The 23,096-nt window shown below is 34.5% G+C and overlaps 1 protein-coding gene across 1 annotated transcript in view; it reads left to right on the top strand.

Moving 5' to 3' along the window:
• The first annotated feature begins 14,303 nt into the window (after nucleotides 1–14,303).
• Nucleotides 14,304–23,096, top strand: part of LOC134531803 (LIM domain only protein 3-like) — a 276,608-nt gene continuing 267,815 nt past the window's right edge. Inside the window, exon 1 of the mRNA XM_063367744.1 lies at nucleotides 14,304–14,591. The gene's annotated coding sequence lies outside the window, so the exon portion shown is untranslated. The remainder of the gene's footprint in view (nucleotides 14,592–23,096) is intronic.

The raw sequence follows: 23,096 nt of genomic DNA, 5'->3' as shown, positions 1-23,096 counted from the left end.
ATGTTTTATTTTTTTTTCTATTTTTTTTTTTACCTTTTGACTGTTTTCGTTCTTAGGTTAGGTATCTTTTGACATTTTTATGGCAATACCTTTTGTATGTTTTGATTTAAAGGTTAGGTACAGTTTTTTATTTTTTTTGTGTTTGAATGTTAGGGGCAATCTCTGAAACTACTGATCAAATTCTAACATTTATTTCACTAATATAAAGCTAGATTGTACCTGAGTGTTATAGGCTATTTTTTTTGTAAAGATATGATTTTAAAAAAAACCTTAATAACTGTAATTGAAGTAAGAAAAAGTCGTCTGTGAGAGTAATTTCTCTACGGCCACCAAGCCATTACTTTTTTTTTCAATCACTAACCCTTCAACGGCGGTTATCGCTACTACAAAAAGAGAAAACAAAACCCAGCTAAGTGGAGTATTACCAGCTATGACGATGATTGTTGAATAAGTTAATTTTCATCCGAGCGGTAAAGCGCGCGTTTTCCTATAGTAAACTGACTTTCAAAGCGAGTGGACTCATCACGCGTATCTATCTTTGAGTATTACACATAAATTTTAATGTTCGCTGTTGTTTGCAATTGTTGTATGATTTATTTTTCAATTTGATGTTGAATGTCGATGTTAATTACAATTTTTGTATGAATTATTTCTTTTTCCAATGAGGAAGCGGATGTCGTATTTTTTTATGCGTTGTCTTTAGGTAGATAGGTACTTATTTTCAGATTAAAATTTATAATTGTAAACCTACTTTTGTTTGAGTGAATTTTAACTTATTTTTGTTTTGTAATATTTTTGGGTTCTCACGAAGTAATCATGCCTCTAAGAAGATCGAATTTAGGACGCAGTACGTCAACTACCAAAAGACTTAGTTTGTTTCGAATTAACGAAATGTTGAAGAGAGGAAAGGCCGTTTATGATTGTACCGTGAGATTGTACCCAAAGAGTTAGAGAGTCGTCTGTGGAAAGGGACGTCCGTTTATCCTTAAACCGTGATAGGCAATTTTATGAAGACTTACTCCAAGTAGGTAATGGTGAATTTCAAGCCGTTAATGTCAATATTAATCTTAATAATCTACGTGTTTTGGTGCAAGCTGTGGAGGAATTGTTTGAAAAGGTATATCCCGATATTAGTAACATAACCACTTAGACACTAAATTGGTTTCAATAAAGGGTTATACTATCACCTACAAATGAGCAATTTAATAAACTTAATGATTGGATTCTTTCAAATATGAAAGTATCATCACAAATCTACTTCTCAGATGACACAGTCGTGGTTAGGAAGGAGCCAGTCTATGTATAATTCATTTGAATTTTTGAATTCTTTGACGCCACCCTAAATTCCTCCTCACAAATTAATATTTAAAGTAGGTTCACCTATTATATTACTAAGAAATGTAAACCAACCTAAACTATGCAACGGTACGATACTCAAAATAGTTAATTTAAGAAAATGTTTGATAGAATTTAAAATATTAACTGGCTACGGAATTGGTGAAACAGTTTTCATACCAAGAATACCGATGACAGCGATGATTGTATTTTCAGTTCATACGGCTCCAATTTCAATTTAAATTATCATTTGGAATGACTGTTAATAAAGCACAAGGTTAAACTTTGAAAATTGCTGGAATTGACTTAACCACTCAATGCTTTTCACAAGGCCAATTGTATGTTGCCGTGTCACGTGTAACATTTAAACATAATATGTTCGTTTTTACACATAATCCGGCAGAAGTTATCAATGTTAATAACAAGTTGATACGACACTACAACAGAAAAAAAAAGTATGCGTATGTATTATGGTCTGCTACCCGTGCGAAGCCGGGGCGGGATGCTAGTAGTATATAAAACGTTTGATATGAATCACTAACCGTCTGTATTATACTTAACAAAGAAAGTATTTGTGTAATCACCGAAAATTTTGTCGTAAAATAATTTTTTTTTTGGAAATAATTAAGGAGATAACAACGCGCCAGAAAAATGTTTCGAAAATAATGGCTTCACTCAAGTACGGGAAAAAATAAATAAAAATTAAAAACATAAATACACAGAGATTAAGCCTAAGACAGTTGGTGTCGAACAGATTAATACAACAATGAACCTAAACATTGGTTATGGACAACATAGCGACGAAAGGACAGACAAAGATATTCAAACTTAAAAAAATCAAACAACACAAAAATTCCGTGGAAGGAATTTAGCCATGAAAATTAATAGCACATACGAACACAGTAGGCTAACAACGATGAGACAGTTTCAACAAAAACAGAAAATTCAGACAGACAACAATCATGGACAACGCAGTAAACTTACGAACGCAACGATGAAAATAAACAGGTATTATCGACAACACAACGTCGGTGGCACCGAACAACACAGTGGGTTTCTTATGACAAAACAGATTTTTTAAGTTTTAATGTGTACGTCTGTGCTGTCATCGTTATATTGCCCATAATGCCTGTTTAAGTTCATTGTTGGTTCAATCTGTTCGACATCAGCTTATTTAGGGTTTGTTGTCTGTGGGTTTGTGTTTTTTTTCTTCTTATTTTTCATTCTTAAGTTTTTTTCTAATTTTTCATTCTTGGTTTTTTTTCCATGGCAAAAAGTTCCGAACCTTTATGGCATACGTCCAAAAAATTGTATTAAATTAAATGTCCCGATTTTATGAATCATTTAAAGGACGAAAATAATGGCATTGCTTCCAGGTATTATAATGAAATAATTTTACGGCAGTTACCAGCTTTCCGGAGCATTGAGGAAAATAAATTTGTATTGCGTGTGAAAGCGGAGGAGAGGGAGAAGGAAAAGCGGTTACCAAAAAAATCTACCATCTCACGACAATGTCCGCCACGTTTCGCACTTGCGGGAAAAAAAAATACGCTTGACCCCGCCGCGAGTGCAACTCAGACTGCAACCGTGTCATCTGAAACTCCACCGTCATAGAAACCCCTATTAATGTAAATTATAGAAACCATTTATTGATATCTTACGTACCCTTCGCTCGATCAATTTTTGCTTTGAATCACATAAAATATATATTGAAACCAATCCCATGTATTACACGTGACGTCACTGAAACGTAAATACCATGGTCATCTTGTGGTTCAAAGAATTAATTCCTCAAATTCCTTAAAATATATTAGTTCGGACTTGTTTTGTGTGTTGTTTTTAAGTAATTTTTCATTAAGAATTTAAAATGACGTTGATATTTTTGTTTCAATCAAGAGTCTCCTAAAAATATCTAAAATGTTTTAAACGATTCTGTACTAGTAATTAAACTGTACTAAGTAGAAGTCTGAACATTGGATGTAATTATGTAAACAAAATTTCTGTTAGAAATAGTTATTAACATTAATTGGAACTCAAAAATATAGTTTTTAAAGTTCTTGGCTTTTTTGTTTCCTGTCTGGGTTCTATACGTAGGCCTATGTTTATTTTAGCATCACTCTAAAACTACTTCACGAATTTTGATGAAATTTTTTAATAATTTAATTGGTAAATTTCAATATCTACAGAAAAAAGGGGTAAAATATGGGTTTGAAATAAATAAATATATCTCTGAATATAATAAAGCATAAGAAAACATATTTGAAAAAAAAGTAAAAATATTAAACCATTAAGCAAATTTCAACCCCTACAGGGCTAAAAAGAGGACAAAAATTTATTTTTAGTATAAAAATTCATACTTCCAAATCTACCAGAACTAACGTAAGAAACTCAAAATGAGCAACATGCTTACAGAGTTAGGTAATGTGTCTTTTACCGTTCTTGGAAATTCTTCCATTAAGGAAGTCAAAATGGGATGAGTGTCGTTTTATTCTTTTAAAGTCGTATCAACAAAATAAATAAAAGAGAATGCAGAAAAATGGGTAAAAGTATTAAAATAATAATCATAACATTCTTTTTTATTATTTACCACTACCCCTAAGGGTTATTAAAGGGAGTAGGTATATTTTCAAAGAGGAAAATTGCGCACTTATAAATCTAAAAAAGTAAAACTATAAACTAAGAACGAACAATGTGTAGGTATATAGAGTTACGTATTATATATATTTCCCTATTTTTATCGAAATTCATCCAAAGGAGACCAAGAGGAGGGTAAAAAATTTAAAACGAATAAGATATAAAATTAGTAAACTTATATCGTTTCTTAGATTCTACTAAAAACGGAGTTTTAGAGAAAAACAAATACCTTCAAAGACAATCTAACGATAGGTAATAAATTGAGGATAATTAACTGAAATTATGATTTACTTTGAGTGAATTTACTTTAATTTTTAAATTGTATCGCAAAGTGGCTGAAATAAGGTAAGTTATTTTTTAAAGTAGAAGATCATACTTCCGAAGGAAAACTATTGGAACATAAACTAAGAAGAAATAATTGACACCATGGTTTATGTCAAGCATTTTTTTTTTTTTTTTTTTTTCATTTTTCCAAAATTCGACTACAATGTGGATAAAAAAGAAGTTTGACAGTAAATAAGTATTCCTCCGAATCAAACTAAGAAGAAACTGAAGGCGAATAATATACATAGTTAGTTACGTGGTGTTTTTCTTTTTTTCTTTTTCGAAATTTGACCCAAAAAGAAGTAAGGAAAAAGGGATATTTTAGCTTCTATCGTAAAAATCATATCACCAAGCAAATCAAGCGGGAGGCAATAAAATGAGAAATAATAATAACCTATACAATGAATTGATCAACGTGTATGTATCAGTTTTTGCAGTTTAACTGCAAAATGAGTGAATTTGTTTTATAGTATGTAATAGATTATATCTACCAATCAAATCAAGCAGGCGATTAGAAAAAGATCAAGAAGAATAACCGTCATAATGAGTTTCGTAGAATGTTTTTACCGAATTTTTAAATAGTCATCCTCAAAGTAGACGAAAATTTTTTTTTTAATATAAAACGTTTATTTCTGAAGCTACTTCAGCCGTAGTTAAAGTATTTATGATGTATAACATACAAAATATACTAAATATGTTTTATTATTCTAATCTTAAAGAGATGGAAAGGGCTAAATTTGGTTTGATTATGCACAAAACCTCCTCACTGTACTGATACGCGGCCACATGAAGTTGAATATAATAAATATAAACTTTAAAAACATAAACATTATGAACTGTCGCCTCCCATGCTCGTGTCTGCCATAAACTATGCTCCATTGTTTCACTGTTTACGTTTTGAGAGCATCCTGCAGACACAGTACTCCATGGACCAATTTTCAAATAACAGGAAGTGGGGTTACACATCTGTAATCAGGAAGTATTGTCATATTTATTATTAAGTGCATTTTAATTTAACCTTTGATTTTACATCAGTAATTACTTACTACGTGTGTTGTGGTGTATGCACCAAAACGTAACTTTTATTTTGGATGGTTGTTTATAAAGATTGTTACGTTAGGCGCTTAAGCACTAAATCTGGACCAATCTCAGCAAGGCGTCGGTATACAAACGCCAGATCCCGTTTCTTCGGGAAGTTCCCCATGCCACCACGGACTGAACTTGCGACACTCGGGGGTATATTTAAGCGCCAATTCGAACTTTGTGAACTTAGAAATTTTGAAATAGCAATTGCATGATGTTGTAGGCCTAGGCACGTGCAGCATCTTATAACTAGAGACCTGCAAAATTCGCGGTTTCGATGGCCTTCAGGATAGACTGCACATACCCTTGTACACTCGGGCAAATAACGCAAGTTCATTGGCTGCCGACTTGTAATTCGTCTCAGCTGGTTTGTCTGTGATTCGATCCTTGTTTGGTTGAGGGTTTATAACTGGTTGAGATTCGTCCCGATGAACAGTAAGCCAATAGCAAAATTATCTAAGAGGTATGTGTGTTTTAATTCTAGCCTATCACTGAATGAATCCGCGAATTTTGCAGGTCTCTACTTATAGCCAAGCATTCGATACAGGATAGACTGGGCTACGTTATAGAACTGTGCTTGTGTGTGAGTGTGACGCAACAATAGCCGTAAGTAAGTCGCTACACCGACCGTCCTACTGGTGTTCCCTATGCTGGTAGCTGTTTCCACCACGGCGCACCGCAGGTAACAGTTCCTTGTTACGCCATTGGAGGTCATAAAAAATATAAACGCAACCATCTAATTTTTTCTAACGACGATCTATGTCCAACTGACATTTTGTAAACTAGATATTGTTTGCCAACACTGCGAATATCAGTATAGTTTGGCCCAGTAGACATTTGTATAGAGTTCATGCCTACCACTGAGCAAAATTTATAATATCAAATACTAGAACCCTCTGTAACAGTCATAGATTTTTTAAGCTACCCTGATAGCTTTGGTATGTGTTAACGTTAGAAAACGTATAATTCTGGAGCCATATAAAAATATTTTTTTAAAAACATCGATATATTTTGTTCATTGGATTCTTAAAGGATTTGTCACAAGCTATAGGCAAGTGTGTTTTGTTTTTTTTGATTATTACTACTATTGCAGTACTTGTGTTTTACGTGGCTGAAGTGGGTTGACTGCGGGATCAGAATCCAGTACGCAGTACGCTGCCAATACCACAACACAAACAGCAATATACACAACACTACCACGACTGTATTGTGCAACACTACAATCACACTACAGTGGAATATATCACCGAGTGGCAGGCTGCAGACGCAACCATATATCACACAATAACACGCTTTTTCTACCTCAACGCGAGCAATACACACATTAAAATCCTTTAAAAAATGAATTTAAGATAATTTAAGATATGATTTTAAGCCTTAAAATACCATTCGTTATTCTACGTTTTCCGAAAAGTCAGCTAAAGTAATAACAGGGAAATTCATTTAATCACCAAAACGTACATTGGAAATGTATTAAAATATGATGTTAATGTAAGATTAATATTTTAAGCAGTAAAAACTAGATGAGTTGCGTTTAGTTTCGTTAAAGGAAATCACTGTATTTATTAAATATTTAATTACAAATTCTTACATTAGCAACTTAGTGGGAAAAGAGCAGAGAGGTGAAAATATGTTTTTCTTATTTCAATAATAACAAGCATTACAACCAATTACTAATTCGTAAGAAAAGAAATTTAATATCATTATTATACATTCCAAAAATGGTTTCAAATAGCTTATAACAATTTGGGTATCTCTAATGAGATGAAACAGGGATAAATTTGAATTTAAATATATTGTGTATACAATAAAGCCAGATGAAATGGAAGAGGAGTGGTAAAATAAAGCGTCATCGTAATTAAAACAATAAAAGGTTTGGAATTAATCATATATATATATATAAACTGTTCTAACAATGATATGATATCAACCATATCCTGCGTATGCACGACCCAGGTAATGCCCATCTTCCCCCTCCCTCCTTTTCCACAATCACTACGTGGAATTTCCATTAGAGCGCCTAATTCAGTCCCGGGAGTCCGGGCGCCTCTCTGTCTCTCTGGAGGGTTCTACGGATCCCGAGAGCCCTCTAACGTGAAGTGGCGTAACTAAGACGCCATTTTCTCGCAGCTTCGAGTGTTGGATTGGGGTACTTTGATGACGCGACACTTAAGATAGATGCGAGTCATTTACCACAGTGAGACCTGAACGGTATGAAAGGTAGGCTGGTGGCGATACCCGGTGAATCCTCTGAGTGACACAGGAGTGAGTGAAGAGGGCGAGTGACTCTTTTGGCGAGTGATAGCGGGCGACGAGCGAGCGAAGATTGGTTGCATCGGGGACGGTGTTGCGGCTCGGCGGACGAGCGAGTAGTGTGAATCAGTGAGTTAGTATCGAGGTGCGTGGCAAGAACGTAAATAATGGACTTTTGAAAGGGTAATTAATTTGTAGTCCTTCATTCAGATTGTTGTGATTTAAGAAAACGTAAACATAGTAGTTGATAAATAAACCCTATTTGAGTAATTGGTTTTTTTTTCTTTTCGGACATGTATTCCCACACGTAACAATACTTTTAGAGCATTGTTACTACGCTTGAGAACTGACAAGTTTGAGATAAGTTAAATGAAACACACTATAGCTGTATCTGGGAAAGGAACTAAGATAAGGTCGTTTATGGCTGCAGTTTATGGCGTGGATGGAGATGGTCGCAGGCTTGTCATGACGAGCTAATTCGACGCGAGCTAGAAGTGCGTTTACGGCTTCACCCCCCGACCCCCCCCCTCCTCAAAGATAAACAATGGTAAGGCGCCAGCTCTAGAAGTGAGCACATGTGTTCGCAATTATCGCGCAGCTGGGTCTGCGCCAGCCAATCACAGCAGCCGAGGGCGGGAGCGACCATCTGACACGGCGAAATGACAGATATAAATGCGACCTTTCCAATCGTAGCCAATTATCCCGTAAGATATATATATATGTTCAATAAAATGCAAATAGTCAACCTGGACATTCACTTAATTAGGTATCTGCGCAATTCGAGTTATGTTTCGATAACAAGCTATTTTTCATACTCTTTCACCACTGTAATTAATACTTTAACGTAAAAAAAAATCTTGTTTCCCAAGTAAATTATTTGAATTCTAGCTGCTGGAATACTTCACTGGTAAATTTTTCAAGTAAGATATTAAAACATTTCTTACATATTTTTGTGAAACTTAAAATATATATATTGAATAAATAATAATAACATTAGGAGACTACGATACTTGCTAATAACGCTACGCGGAAGAAATAACATAGATAAGGTCTAAAATGAACATTTTGTAGAAACGTGAAAGAAAAAAAAAATTTTACGTGCAATACGGGACCTATCAGACAAAACAACACATGTATATAGGCTACATATATTAAATTCATTTTATTTCTATGGTAGCACACATCGTATTGATGCTGCTGTGTTGCAGGTAACAAAATCAGATAAGATTTTATACACCATCTAGTCATGTGTAGTCAAGCAACTACACTGTTAAAACTTGTAGTAAAAGTACTGTCTTTTCAACGAAGAATGAACCTGTAATAAACAAAAATTGTTTTTGTAATTTTAGATAGCTTTATATTCGCACCGTTGGTCAACTTCCGAATACCGTTTCTCTGCATAAACTGAGCAAACACATGAGGAGAAATGAGTGTATTTCTGCATGAGTGTTAACAAGTTTTTGAATGTTTTTTCTTATATACCAATATTATTCTTGTGGGTTTATATTCAAATAAGTTGAAATTTGCACTCGTAAATTTACACTGTAATAATATTTTTTTGTAATTGGTACATAAATAATCATGTAAAATTACATATATTTCTAAGTTAGTACATTTACATGAAAACAACAGTATTACTACAAAATAGTGTTTGCAGTAATACTGAGTTCGGATTCTTAACCGAACATTTATGGTTTGTGTACAACCAAAAGTTAAAATTATTTGTAAACCGTTCTTTAAAAAAATCACATGATTAAATATTCGATTATTTTTACATGGTTTAGAAAAATTATGCAGGACAATTTGATTTGTAATAGATTTTGTATCACTAAATTTAGGATATAGCCAATACGACAGTTTTAGGATAAAGTAATTTTGAAAATTTTAGGATATAATCATTACGAAAATGAATATATGAACTTAATAACAATAATGAACTTAAATTATTAATGGGGTGCTTCAGGGGCGCAAATATGTAGATTCGCAAGTGGGGCTCGCGGAAATTTACAAAGGGGTGAAGGGAGGGGCAAACATTTTGCACGTGGGGTTAACCGACAGGTCATATCTGGATGCGCTGCCTGTACGCTGAACACTGCCCATATTTTGGCCCACATGCATGCAATAAGAAGAAAACTTTAAATATACAGAAAGTTTTCCATAAGTAGAGACTGGAAAAATTCGCGATTTCGATGACCTCTAGGATATACACCACAATCCCCTACACGCTCAGGCAAATATCACCTGCTCATTGGCTACTGACTTGTGACACCTGTCAACTGGGACGCTTGCGATTCGATACTTTTTTGGTTGAAGGTTTTCCCTTGGCTCAAAGTCCTTCAGATAAACTGTGAGCCAATCGGAGAAGCAATATAAAGATACAGTTGTTGGATTCTAGCATATAATGAAATGAACCCGCGAATTTTTCCGGTCTCTATCCATAAGACATAGTTTTAACATCAAACACGTTTCACACTCACGCTATTGCAAGTGCAGGAAAGCCCCCATTAGTGAGGGGCTTCTTAATTACAGGGTGCCCGAGCCCCCCTTTCTCCCAGGGATCTACGCCCAGGGGGTGCTTGATATCATTTGTCTTAAATGTTCTATCACTTATGTTAGTATATAGTAATTAAGAAAACGAAAGAAGACAGCACTCCACGCTTTTAGTTATACAGAGTTGTGGTGCATATTTGACATTTTAGCAAAAAAAAGTCTTAACTTATAAAAATATTGTATTGCCAGAGGGTCTTTAAACGTATGCAAAGTTTCAACCAATTTTGTCGTCGAAAATTTGGGTAAATTTGAGTGAAACGATTTTCTTACATAGTCCATTCATTCATACATAACATACAGTCCGAGCTAATAAAAGCGTGGTAAAAATGTTACTTTGCTTTTACAAATATACGCACGTAAAATACGAGAGCTATCAATATTCACATGTTTTTATAGCCATGTTTTGATAGAAATATGTTAAGTAAAAATCTAAGATATCCGGAAATTAACTGAGCGTGAACACAGTTCAGATATTTAGGTATACAACTATGCACGATAGCGTTAAAATCGAAAGGATTCATACGCTTTCCCTGAAAATTATTCAACGCACTACAATTATGTTTAAACATGAGAGTTTAAAAAATGTACTTTTGTACATACATCACTTCCAATTACAAAATCATTAGTTATTTGCTTGAATAGCGACGCAACAGGATTGTAAACATCAGAGGATTTTTTTTTTTGCATTTAGATGAAAGCGAATTTCCGGAGTCCCAAAACTAAGCTCTGAATTTAGATGCCTTCATGTAAATCAAGCCATTTAAAAAAATGTAAATCACGATAATCGTAGCATATCAGTTGAATACTGTATTTGAACATTCGATCAGAAGGGACACCTATATTTCGCGGAGTACATTTCTTGGCTAGGTATTGCACAATACACTAACTTTTTTCCTTACAGTAATTGGCTGTGGTCGGCGGAAGATGTTTACTCGCACTTGACGGGGCCAATGAGCATGTGAGTTACTTACTGCTTCACAACCACAATTCGTCATCACTTCAAGGATAAAGCTACAGTGTTTTGTGAAATACCTTGACACGAAAAGTATTTTGCGAAATACAGGGGTCCCTATCGATCAGGATTATGCCTAAGCACACTCAGGAGTTAGTTAATCTGTGAAGGAGAATATATGAGTTAGCTTGATGGTGTATCTGATGAATTACCATCAGATCAATTAAAATGTAAATTCACCATTGCCTAGTATAAGTATACGAAAATAATGAGTAGTAGCTGACTAAACACTATACAGGTAAAAAACTAAATGAAACAGATCCAGGTATCCAGACCTACAATGTCAGTAACGCGATTAGTTCTGTCATTCGTAAGTTTTTAATTCTTGTTTTAGGCAGTGATTGAATTTAAATGGCAGTAATACTGGAAATTTCCATTGGTGTTAGTTTTATTTCTTCTCAGATTCGGTCATAGAAGATAATCTGGCTACCCTAGTTAACAAACAAATCACTTTTTACTGCCAGATTCAGAGGGAAATAATAAGCGTGCACTGTAAGATACTTCTGTAACTGTACACAAAGTTATTTTACACCGATGTTAGTGTAGTTTGTCACTAACACTTCTTACAATTTGAATGAATAAGCGAATATCGAAACTATGATCTTCTGTATGGAAGTCTAGCGTCTTTACCTCTCACCTATTGTGCGCAACACTAATTTTTAAATATACATGGAGAATGTTACTTTCGTATCCTCATGTCAATTAAATGGGGTTCTGTCAGTATGAATTGCGAAATACATTTTTTACATTACCTTGGTAGATGTAAATTTTCTCCGGCAGATATTTTGCACTTTTACAATGACTTATGTTTGTACCTACAAGTGCATTGTACTGTCCAAAAAAAACCGTATATTGATTTTCTTTAACTCTTATGATATGTGTAATTTCATACAGTCATACACGTCAAAATTTGAAATTTAGCACGTTATTTATTGTAATAACAGATGTACAATAGTGTTTTCTTTCAGAACCTTGTAGAAGTTTTTTTTTTTTTTTTTTTTTTAAGAAACACGTATTCAATTCCGAATGTATGTAACCAAAGGAATAGACAAAATAAAACATCAGGTTGAAATATAAACAATTCATACCGAAACAATTCAGGGTTTAGAATTTAGAAAGTAATGCATATTCCTATTTTTCATGTATATTACATTTTCCGAATTTCGTATGTTTATTCGGAGATATTTATACATCTCCTTTTTACTTCATTATGGAAAATATTTTTGAAATTTAGTAAGAAACGTACTTTTTTCTTTTTAATACAAATTATGACATACTACACATTGTCACGTACATGTAATTTCCTAAATGATAGAGATACTTTTTTGAATTGTTAAAATAGCATACCTTTATTTAAAATGTAGGAGGTATCAAACGTTTTAGTGTATTTATACTTTAATTAGTCTAAATAAAGCATAACCAAATTTCTTAACTTCTCTCCTTATTTTCAGAATGCGAATAAAAAAACGCTATTCTTAATTTTTAATGTAAAATATGAATGGCCTAAATGAAAATTAACAATAAGTAAATACCTGATTTTGCAAATGTGGTGATGTCTTAAAACTCGATAAAACTAAATATAAATTTTTTTCATCTCAGTTTTGAATAAAAATAGTACGCACAAACGTTTAACAAACTTAGATTTGTTTGAAATTTAAATTTATAATTCCAAGTGTATCATCTCCAGATTTTGGATGAAGTTTTATTTGTTAAAAAAATAATATCAACCCTCTTAGTGAAATAAGCTGGTCAAAGATAGGACAATACCACTCAAAACTATGCGATCATACTTTGGCTTATAATTTACCATTTTGCCGTCATTATTAGTAATTATCAATTAAAATCACACTTTTGAGTGGGCAAGCAAACATGACATCCATATTATTTTTGTACCACCTACCTCGTTTTATCTCATAATTAATCAATTAATTTTATCAGTGAGTTTGTGCTGGAGTGGAAAAAAAAAGGGGGGGGGGTAGATAAATGATGCAGGCTACGACACAACAAACAGAAACCATTTTTACCCGTTTACTTTTATTTCTCGGAATATTCGAAATCATTTATTTTCCTGTGTAGTTATAGGTACAAGCAAATATGTACCTAGCAGACGTAGACATAATTCGAAATTTCCAGGGATTTCCGGTTTTCCTTAACAAAACGTTCTCTATTGCTGTAAAGTTTTGCTGATGTGTGTAGCAGGCATTAAAATTCAGCATTGTTTGATTTATCCTGGAAAGAAAAAGCCATAAAATTATAGATATATATCTGGTAGCGAAAATCGCGTATTTTTGAAAAGCAAAGCTCTGCGTGGACTACTATTATCCCGTCTAACATAATCATGATCGAAAATAAAAATATATTGTTTTCTCCCCTACGTCTTTCTCCTGTGTGATTCAAGTGGGTCAAAAATAAATTGTGCTCCAGCGATGCATCAATACATCAAATATTTGCTCCCTTTTTATTGCATAGCTAATAGGAAATGGTGCCTGGGAAAAAGCGAATCGCTCACCCTCAGCAACCTCCTACCAATCTCTCCGGGTTTCCGTTCCACCCCCCTGCCCGTAACACCCCTTCCTCCTTCCTCCACTTCCTCTTCCTTATTATTGTATGGTTCTCTAACTGTAGCTGAGCAAATATTTTATCGCTTTGGCGGCAGGTTAGCGTATGCGCCTGAAAAGAGGGGGAAGGGAGAAACGTGTGGGTGGGAGGGGTGAAAACGCTGAGGAGGGGAGGAAAGAGAGCTCCCGATAAAATGAGTGTAAGGGGGTTTAGTTGTCTGACGTAATTGTGTTTGCAGGCGTCTGGCTCTACTCTTTCTGTCAGCCTACTCTAGCCGACGTCACACTTATCCCTCCCTCTCGCAGCGTGACTCCCGCCTTTCCCCCCTCCACGAAAACTTCTTCTCTCTCTCTCTCTCTCCCTCCCCCTTCCTCTTTTCCGGCACCGCTTGCGTCCCTCTTTTCACCGCCGTAGGGGGCGAAACGTCTGTCACAGTCACCCCTCCCTCCCCTCCTTCGACCGGCGCGTGACAAAGAGAGTTACTGCGCACGCGCAGAAACTCGCACCCCCTTCGCGGCGGCCACTTTTCACACGGAAATCCAGGGACATTCAGTCGGCAAGAGACGCGCGGAGAGGAAGCAACGGTAGGCGACGCGCGGCCCTTCACAAGCTTCGTTCGGTGCGGTAGTGTGCGGATTTTTTTTTTTTTTTTTTTAACTCTCTTCTTTTCACTCTTCTTTCTCTCTCTTCCGCGGCGGTCAAAACAAAAACACTGCGCCGTGCTCGTTGGCACCTTGGAGACAGAAACGCGACGCCGACAATGAACTAGCTAGTAGCGACATTCAACTGTGCTCAACAAGTTTTTTCAACTCTGCTTAGAAGCCGTCACCAACAGTTACTTGTAAGTATTTCCTCTATTGATTTTTTTTTTGTTGATTAGTCAAGTTACCTTTAAATTAGCCTGCAAAACAAACGAAAACAATCATTCGCTAACAGTTCTCACGAAAGTGGAAAATACCTACCTAAGTGAAATAAACCCGAAGGGTAAATTCAGTTTCCAACACAATTCATGGTGTTGCTTATAATCATGAGATTAAAACAGACGTGTCGGCACGTGGTGTGTGTCAAAACAAAATCGGCACGTTTGAAAGCAACGCATGCATAATGTCGGGAAGCGTTTACGACAGGTAGTTACTGCTCACCGCGTGCGATACAAACTGTACTTTCCTTAATTTTATCTGAGAAATTGTTGATTGAACTCCACCAGCCTACCGCTGCATTATTTATTATTATTTTTTTAAGACATTGTACCAGTCTCTTATTTGTTTTCTGCTCAGCATTGTATCTGTAACCTTAGAATATAAAGAATTCACGTAAATCGCTTAATGTTTCGTTTCCAGATTGTTTACACAACCAAATATTAAAAGATAAAAAAAAAGTATTATTTTCTATCTCCACGTCCAATTTTGTTATGTCAAGGAAACTATGTGTTTTATCCATGAATTTACTAATCGAGAATTGTGTAACACATGACTTTTTGAAAGACAATATTACCTAGACCACCTGAAAAAAACATTTCAATTATCATTTTTTAACCGTATAGTGTTTACCTTCTAGTTCTGTTAAAATTAAATATCTGGAACATTTCACGAGACGCTTCATAATATCAAGTGCTCCTTCCTTTTAGTGGTAACATCTACAACAGATGGCGTTCAAAATAATCATAAATTATTTAACACATCAATTAAGAACTCGTTCATGTTTTTCTCTTCAGAAAAGCAATAACTATTGCTTTATGTAGTTTGCCTTCAGCTTTCTGGTTGAAGACAAATCACATTTCACAGATATTGTCGGAAATCGGTTTTGCTGATTCGATATGTGTTATATGTATGACTTTAGTATTTTAACTTTTTTTTTCCTTTTTATTATGAAAGTAAATAAAAATACACTTACTGAAAGAATCGAGACTTTAAATACATAAATATTCTTGTAGACAGTGTGGAATTTATGTTGCTGCGTTTGACTATTTGTTTGTGTCTCTATAATTGCATGCCATTTATTAAAATTTTCATCAACGGTGATAATGGCTGGTGGATAGTGTAAACAAAGTAAAGTTACAATTTTTAAAGAATCACTTAAATTTCCAAATTTTTTACGGCTTTAAAATTTAGTATTTGACTTTGTAAAGTATCTTTAATATTTTAAGATTTTTAAGGTTTTTTAAGCTAAACATATGCCAGTGCTTCCTAATTAAATTTTTTGATTTCTCCACAAAATAACTGTAGAGGTAAGAATAATTTAATTTATTTACGAACGTGTCTTAACTAAAAATTTACGAAATCGAGTATTAAAATATATTTGCAATTTGAACGAAATGTGTTTGTTCTCACGTGGCGTAAGTATCTCTTTAAAAAAAAAGACGAGTTTTATTTACGCTAGTAAAAATCAACAGTATGTAAAAAAAATTACCTTTAAAATAAATATAAAGAGAAACATTTGTTGGATGCCTCACGTGGCATTTAGAAATAGTACTTTCAGTAAGAACAGTTTGTCTTAAATAAAGTGTACTATAAACTACTTATTATTTTTTAATACTTTATGGTTTACCATTTCAAATAGTGACCGGGCTGATACATATTACTACAGGAAGCCACATTTTGGAAAGTCAGGGAAGTTGGAATTAGTCAGGGGAAAATGTTATGGAAATTTCCCAGTGACAGTAATTTTAGGGGAAATGTCATGCTCCATCTGCCATCACTCAGACTCAGACTCAGACTCAGACTCAGTGCTTAGATGCACTTACTATAAAAATGCATATGCAATTTTATGTTAGAGGGAAAAAAAAATGGAAATTAGAACTAGGCCAGCAATGGGTATTGTTGAGGCTGGATTTTATTAATTTCTTTCAGAAAATTGCAAAATAATAAAACCATTTGAAAAAATTCTCAACGAAATTTGAAAATTTGGTGTTGAAAACCCAAGGACAAATCAGGGAAATTATATTAACACGTAAGTTTAGGTATCCTGTTATAGTTCTTCGTAGTTTTGTTGAAACTTGGCTGTATTCTGACATCCGAGTTCTGTTCTCTGTTGTGAACAGGGATAAGAGGCAGGTGGAAGGAACAGCACAGTTATTGCTGCAGACTGGAAAAATGTTTGATGGTTTTGTTAAAATACCAAGATAAAAATTGTTAGTTCATGTAAAATTTAAGTAAACTCACTACCTACTTGCTTTACGAAGATATATGTTAATTTAAGATGATTCCTGAATAATTTGCAATCAGTCATACTCTTTAGTGAACATCAACTCACCCTAAGCAAGTGTGAATAATTTTTCCTGTGTAATCAATATTTATAGCGGTGAAGCTCAGAAAAGCTCATGCAGTGAGATAATCTATGCCAATATTATAAAGAAAGGGCGTAAGTTTGTTTATTTGTTTGTAAGTATTAAACGAAAAAAATAAATACCTATTTCAAAAATTCTTTCACTGTTACAAAGCTTCATTATTCCAGATGAACATGGAGTATGTTTTATTAAAAAACCAAAAGTGTCCTGAATGTTTGTAACTAAAATACCAGAGCACATCCATCAAATTGACTGAACTCTGTAGATTGCATGTTTTTACCGTGTTTTTAGTCTCAACGGAAACGTCCGCTGTATTTCCGAGCGTGAAAAATCGTACTGTTTCCAGACAGTTCAGTGACGCAGGCCTAAGACAACACCGTGAAAAAAAAAAAAAAACCACATACACACACATATAAATATATATGTATATATGCAAGATATCTAATTGAGTATCATTGGGTGATAGACATGAAATTAATAATTTAGTTTTAAGTTTTATTTTATAGTGATTATTAAAATAAACCTAAAAACCTTGCTGTGTCAATAATCTTTATCCACAACTTGCGAAGCCAGCGAAGAAATACTACATATATGTTATATATCTGTGTGTGTGTGTGTCACATTATTATGGTCACGATAACTGCCGTAATTTTTCACAAATCACTTCTAAACTGATGAATAAAATAAAATCATTGGAAAATCTCGGCTGAGTTCGTTAATGGGCAATATCCGACCAAAAGAGTAGAAATGAGGAATAATTTTTTGATAAACAGAAAAATCGCTTTAACCCTAGTAATATGACGAATGTCACATCCGTTTGAACGTATTACAACTCGTAAGAGTAATACTAAAAATTATATTCTAAATGCATTTTTTATACGACCAACCATAAGTCCAAGGGGTGAAAAAAACATGGTTTGGATCACAAAAAAAAACTCCTTTAGTAGGCACACTATTGAATCCGTTCGGATTTTTTTAAATGACACGATTTTTATCTAAAACAATTTTTAATAAAAGGATCCATTTTAGAAACGAAATAGGAAAAAAAACAGAGGTAGTATTTAAAAAATTAATAATTTCTGCCCCTTGTATACTATAAAATAAATGATAATTTACTGTAAAATCATAAATTATTATCTACAAATTTCTTCTGAAATAATGTTTTATACGACCAACTATCACTGGAGAATGTAGAAAATAACACGGGTTGAAGGACCAAAAAAATAACTTTCTTAGCAAGTACTATATTCAATACATTTTAATTGTTCTAAACATTATAAATATTCTCTAAAAATTTTGTCTGAAGCGATTTTTGATACAAATAACCATTTCTGCAAAGGGGGGATAAAGAGTGGTTAAAATAAATTCGTAACTACCTTAGTAATCAAACTATCAAATCCGTTGAAATTGTTCGTAAAACTTATAATTTTTATCTGAAACTTTTGTTTGAAATTTTTTTTATAAGATCAGCCATTACGTCATGGGGTTAAATAAATACTGTGGTGGATATTAAAAAAATCGTTGTTTCCGTTCCATGTACACTATGAAATTTGTTCTAATTTATTATATAACCATGAATTATTATCTACAACTTTATTCTGAAACAATGTTATACGACCTATTATTACTGCAAGCGATGAAATAAACAGAGTTTGAATGGCAAAAAAAATTATAACTCCTTAGTAGGCACACTATAAAATCCGTTCCAATTGTTTGCAAGCAAACAAAACTTTGGTCTGAAATAATTTCTGATGCAACCAACCATTGCAAAGGGTGGATAAAAATGAGTTAACATAAAAAAAAAATTATTTATTTCTTAGTATGAACAATATCAAATCCGTTCAAAGTGTTTGTAAATCTTATAATTTTTATCTAAAATTATTGTCTTGAACAATTTTTTATAATGTAAACAATTATTGCAATGGGTTGAAAAACCTGGGGTTAGAATAAGAAAATACCTAAATAAATTATCCCTATCATGTACATTATAGAATCCATTCTTCTTTTTTTTTAACTTTCTAAATATTATCTCAAACTTTTGTTAGAATAATTTTTTATTTAAACAACTATTACTGCATGGGGTGAAAATAACAATGTTCGAAGGTATAAAAAAATCATTAGTTTTTTTTAACAGATAAACGATAAAATCCGTAATAATGTATTGTATCAATCTAAAACTTTATCTAAAACTCTGACTAAAACAAATTTTAAATAAAAGAATGATTACCGTAAATCAGGGTTTGGTTGGAGGTTACGTGATTGACAGACGAAGGCTAAACAGACGGATGTCACAGAGAAAATAAAACTATACTTTTACAAAAGATTGTTTTGGAAACCATGTGCCAAGAAATAGATTAAAATACTACAAGAAATATATTGTAACTTTGTACAACACACGGCTATAGATATTTTTGCATATACGAAATACGTTTTTCGAGATAAAACCCAAAAAATTGCCGCATAACTTAATTTTAATTTCTGTTTCATTTAACATATTTTTTAAACCACGGAAAGTATCAAATATTCAATAATTGGACTTAATTTGGTTTGATTATGCTTATTAATGAATGGAAAGCTATTCAGGAAACGGTTTACAAATAACTCTTAATTATCGTAGGTACTGGGACAACACAAAGCATAAATGCCAGTGTAAGAATCTGAACACAGTATTACTGGTGACACTATTTTGTAGTAACACATTTGTTTGATTGTAAATATGCAAATTAACAAATATCTGTAATCATATATAAATATTTAAGTTCCATTTACAAAACAAAATATGCAATGCAGATAATTGTGAGTGCTGCTTAACCCATACACTCCAGTTATCCGGACCCTCGGACTTCCGGAGTTCTGTGTTCGGTGTTGACGGAATATAAAGACACGCGGATGGAAGGATTTTATTTTTTAAATTCTCGTGGGTTTGCATTAAAGGTTAAAGGTTTGCATTAATGCCGCGTAGACGTTAAAAACTGAAACGGATAACGGAACCACAAGGTATTTAAGTTTCTCTGTCCGTTTTCCGCTTCCACAGTTCACGGAAACGTAACAAATGACAACCAATGACCTTGAATTTCACGTTTTCAAAAAAAAAATATTAGGAAATTTTTTTCTGAGGTAAGAGAACGTGACACAGCCAAGGTTCACAGATACATTAAAAAAAAAAACTCAAAGTAATGATAGAACACTAGATATTCTTGTACATGAAATCATTTTTAACGTATTAAAACGTAAACAAGCATTGCTACCACCCACGGCTAAAATCTCTTCTTCTATTGGTTGCCGTGTTGATTCGTACGGATATGTATCCGCATGCGTGCGTGCTATTCTAGACACTGCGTTTCGCGATATCCGTCTCCGTTTCCGTGATATTCTATAACGGGCCTTAGTGAATCCAGTTCACTTAAACTGATGAAAGTTCTTGTATCACCCGCAACCAGCAGGCTGTTTTTGAACCGACTTCAAAAAAAAAAAAAAAAAAAGGAGGAGGTTCTCAATTCGTCTGTAATTTTTTTTATGTTTGTTCGTAAATTTTAAGAACGTATAATTTTAACGGTGTATTGGCCGATGTTGTATTGGCCACACGGAAAAAAAGAAATCCGGCTCGGAATGACATCCGGAAGCAGCTAGTATTGATCACAATCCCAACTCGTGTATGTCCTTACGAGGGGATCTGGGGCTGGGGAAATGGGACATGCATGTATAGAGAAATAGCAGGGAAAAGGGACAGCGAATGAGAGATAGTAAAGCGAAGGGATGGGAAGGAGGGGATAGAAAAAAAAGGTATGATGGTAAGTTGAGGTGGGTAAAGGGAAAGGGGGGGGGTAAGGTTTTCTTGATATTGCTTTTCAATCCCTCGGACTTTGGCGATGCCTGGGCAGACGAAGAGAGAACGAGACGGAAAGTGGGAGCAAGGACGGGGAAGATTCTTGGTTCTTTTATTTCCGTCTTTCACGTGCTTTTTTTTTTTCTGCTTGGTCGCGCGTGTGTATGTGTGTGTATGTGCCTTGCAGACCCCGACATTGCTCCGGCTCGAAAACCTTTCCCTCCCATCTGGGCAGTTTTTAAAATTTAACCTCATACATATAACGCCGTCGAAAATATTGCCATTTAGATTGCGAGGCCCAGCCCTTCTCCGCCAGTGTATTTTTTTTTTGTTTGAGTAGGGGGCCCCCCCAAAAAAAAGTTTGACGTGTTTGAATTCCGCAGCTGGCAAGTAAGCCGCTAGGGAAATCGGGCAAAACCTCCCCCTTTTTTTTTCCCTTTCCTTCACTCCCTTTTTCCCCTTGGAACACCCCTTCCACCCGTTCTGTTTTCAACCGAACGACGGCGCAAGCCACGGCAGGCCAAAGAGTGGCGAAGTTTTGTGAAGATTTCGTTAGGTCGATATTTGTCTTGCATGACGGTATGCATTTTTTACGTCTACGATGTCGTAAAGCGAACGCTTTGTGTTTCTGTCCCTCGTTTTTTTCTTTGCTTCTGTAGTGCGATGCTGTGTTCTGTAGCCTTCCCCCTCCCTTCTAATATAACCCTCCCCCCCCCCCGTCGACAACCCGGATGTGGGCGATGGCGTGCAGAGAATTCTTCCGGGCTGAATTGCAACGAACATTTCCGAGATTTAGTTGGGTAATATGTAAGACTGTGTATTTCTAGCGAGATCTCGATTTTTAACCGAGACGATTTTGCAAATGTACCTTTGTAGCCTGCTACAATAATTGTATTCATTTGCTCCTTGTAGCCAGACGGAACAACATGCACTATGATTGACCAATATTATTTTCTTAAAAATATATCTTACTGCACGCCAAAATAATATATATTTTAAACATCCAATCAGCATTTGGCTTAATCTGTTGAGAGAAGCAGAAGTACTTATCCATGTACTGTTTCAAATGTAATATTAACTCTCGTTGAGGGTTTATTACAATTTTATTTTAAGGTTTGTATTTTAATAAAAACTTTCATTATGCCTCTGACGTTAGTCCAGAATATAATATGGGTTCCGGATTGTTGCCTGCAGCGATACAGAAAAGTCATTGGAATTGGCTACAAACGGGTCTCAGGTTACAAACGGTATCAGTCTACAAATGAGTCTCAGGCTACAACATGGTCGCAGGCTACAAATGGATCTCAGGTTGCACACGGGTCTCAGTCTACAAACGGGTCTCAGTCTACAAACGGGTCTCAGTCTACAAACGGGTCTCAGTCTACAAACGGGTCTCAGTCTACAAACGGGTCTCAAGCTACAAACGTAGCCTCTTTTCTAGGCTAGCTGCGTGATAAAATACTTTGTTTTTACGATAGTTGAGTTATTCTCAGGCGCATGTCTACCATCGGCAAACGAACGACAGCAATTGCATGCGAAAGCAGACGCGTCCTGAATAACCCGGCCGAATAGGGCCACGGCTTCTCTCCTCGAAGTTCGGATGAACCGCAGTCACAGGCACAACATTTTGCAGTCTAATGACACTTTATATTTTTGCGCGGAAAATACCTGCCTTAAGTGATATGTGTAAGTTAAAGAGACTGCTTTTTGTTGGTGTGCTGTTGGGAATTTCTAACCTTAATTTCTTTATTGTGGCCATGTTAATTGATTTTCAAGATTTTTTGTAGGTTATTATAAATTTTACTTTACCAGGTAACCTATTTTATTAAAAACAATACTTTGTTATAATATAGCATAGTTGCACTACATTATTTAACCATTTTTTATTTAATTAAAAAATACAAGAAGCCTATTTTCAATTTTTTGTCTTTTCTAAGCGGTGTATGCTACTCAAGTCTAAGTTAAGTTTTTAAATCCTACAATTTTTTTTATTAATTCAGTAATGATTCTTTAACACATATAACATTAAGTTTCTCATATCTGCTTGTAGAAATAATAACATTACATCCGTCGTTTAAAACTTTTAATTAAGTTCAATGGCATGATTCAATCTTTGTGGGAAGATGATAAAAAATAAACATATTTTTGGGAAAAGTACTTTGGGAAAAAATATGTTTGTGATGGATGAATAACTATAATCGTAATACGTTATTTAAAGCTGAAATCGATATTTT

The sequence above is a fragment of the Bacillus rossius genome, chromosome 5 (genome assembly GCF_032445375.1).
Source record: "Bacillus rossius redtenbacheri isolate Brsri chromosome 5, Brsri_v3, whole genome shotgun sequence".
NCBI lineage: Eukaryota > Metazoa > Arthropoda > Insecta > Phasmatodea > Bacillidae > Bacillus > Bacillus rossius.
Note: the sequence above shows the minus strand (reverse complement) of the source record. Positions and strands in the feature narration are given on the sequence as shown.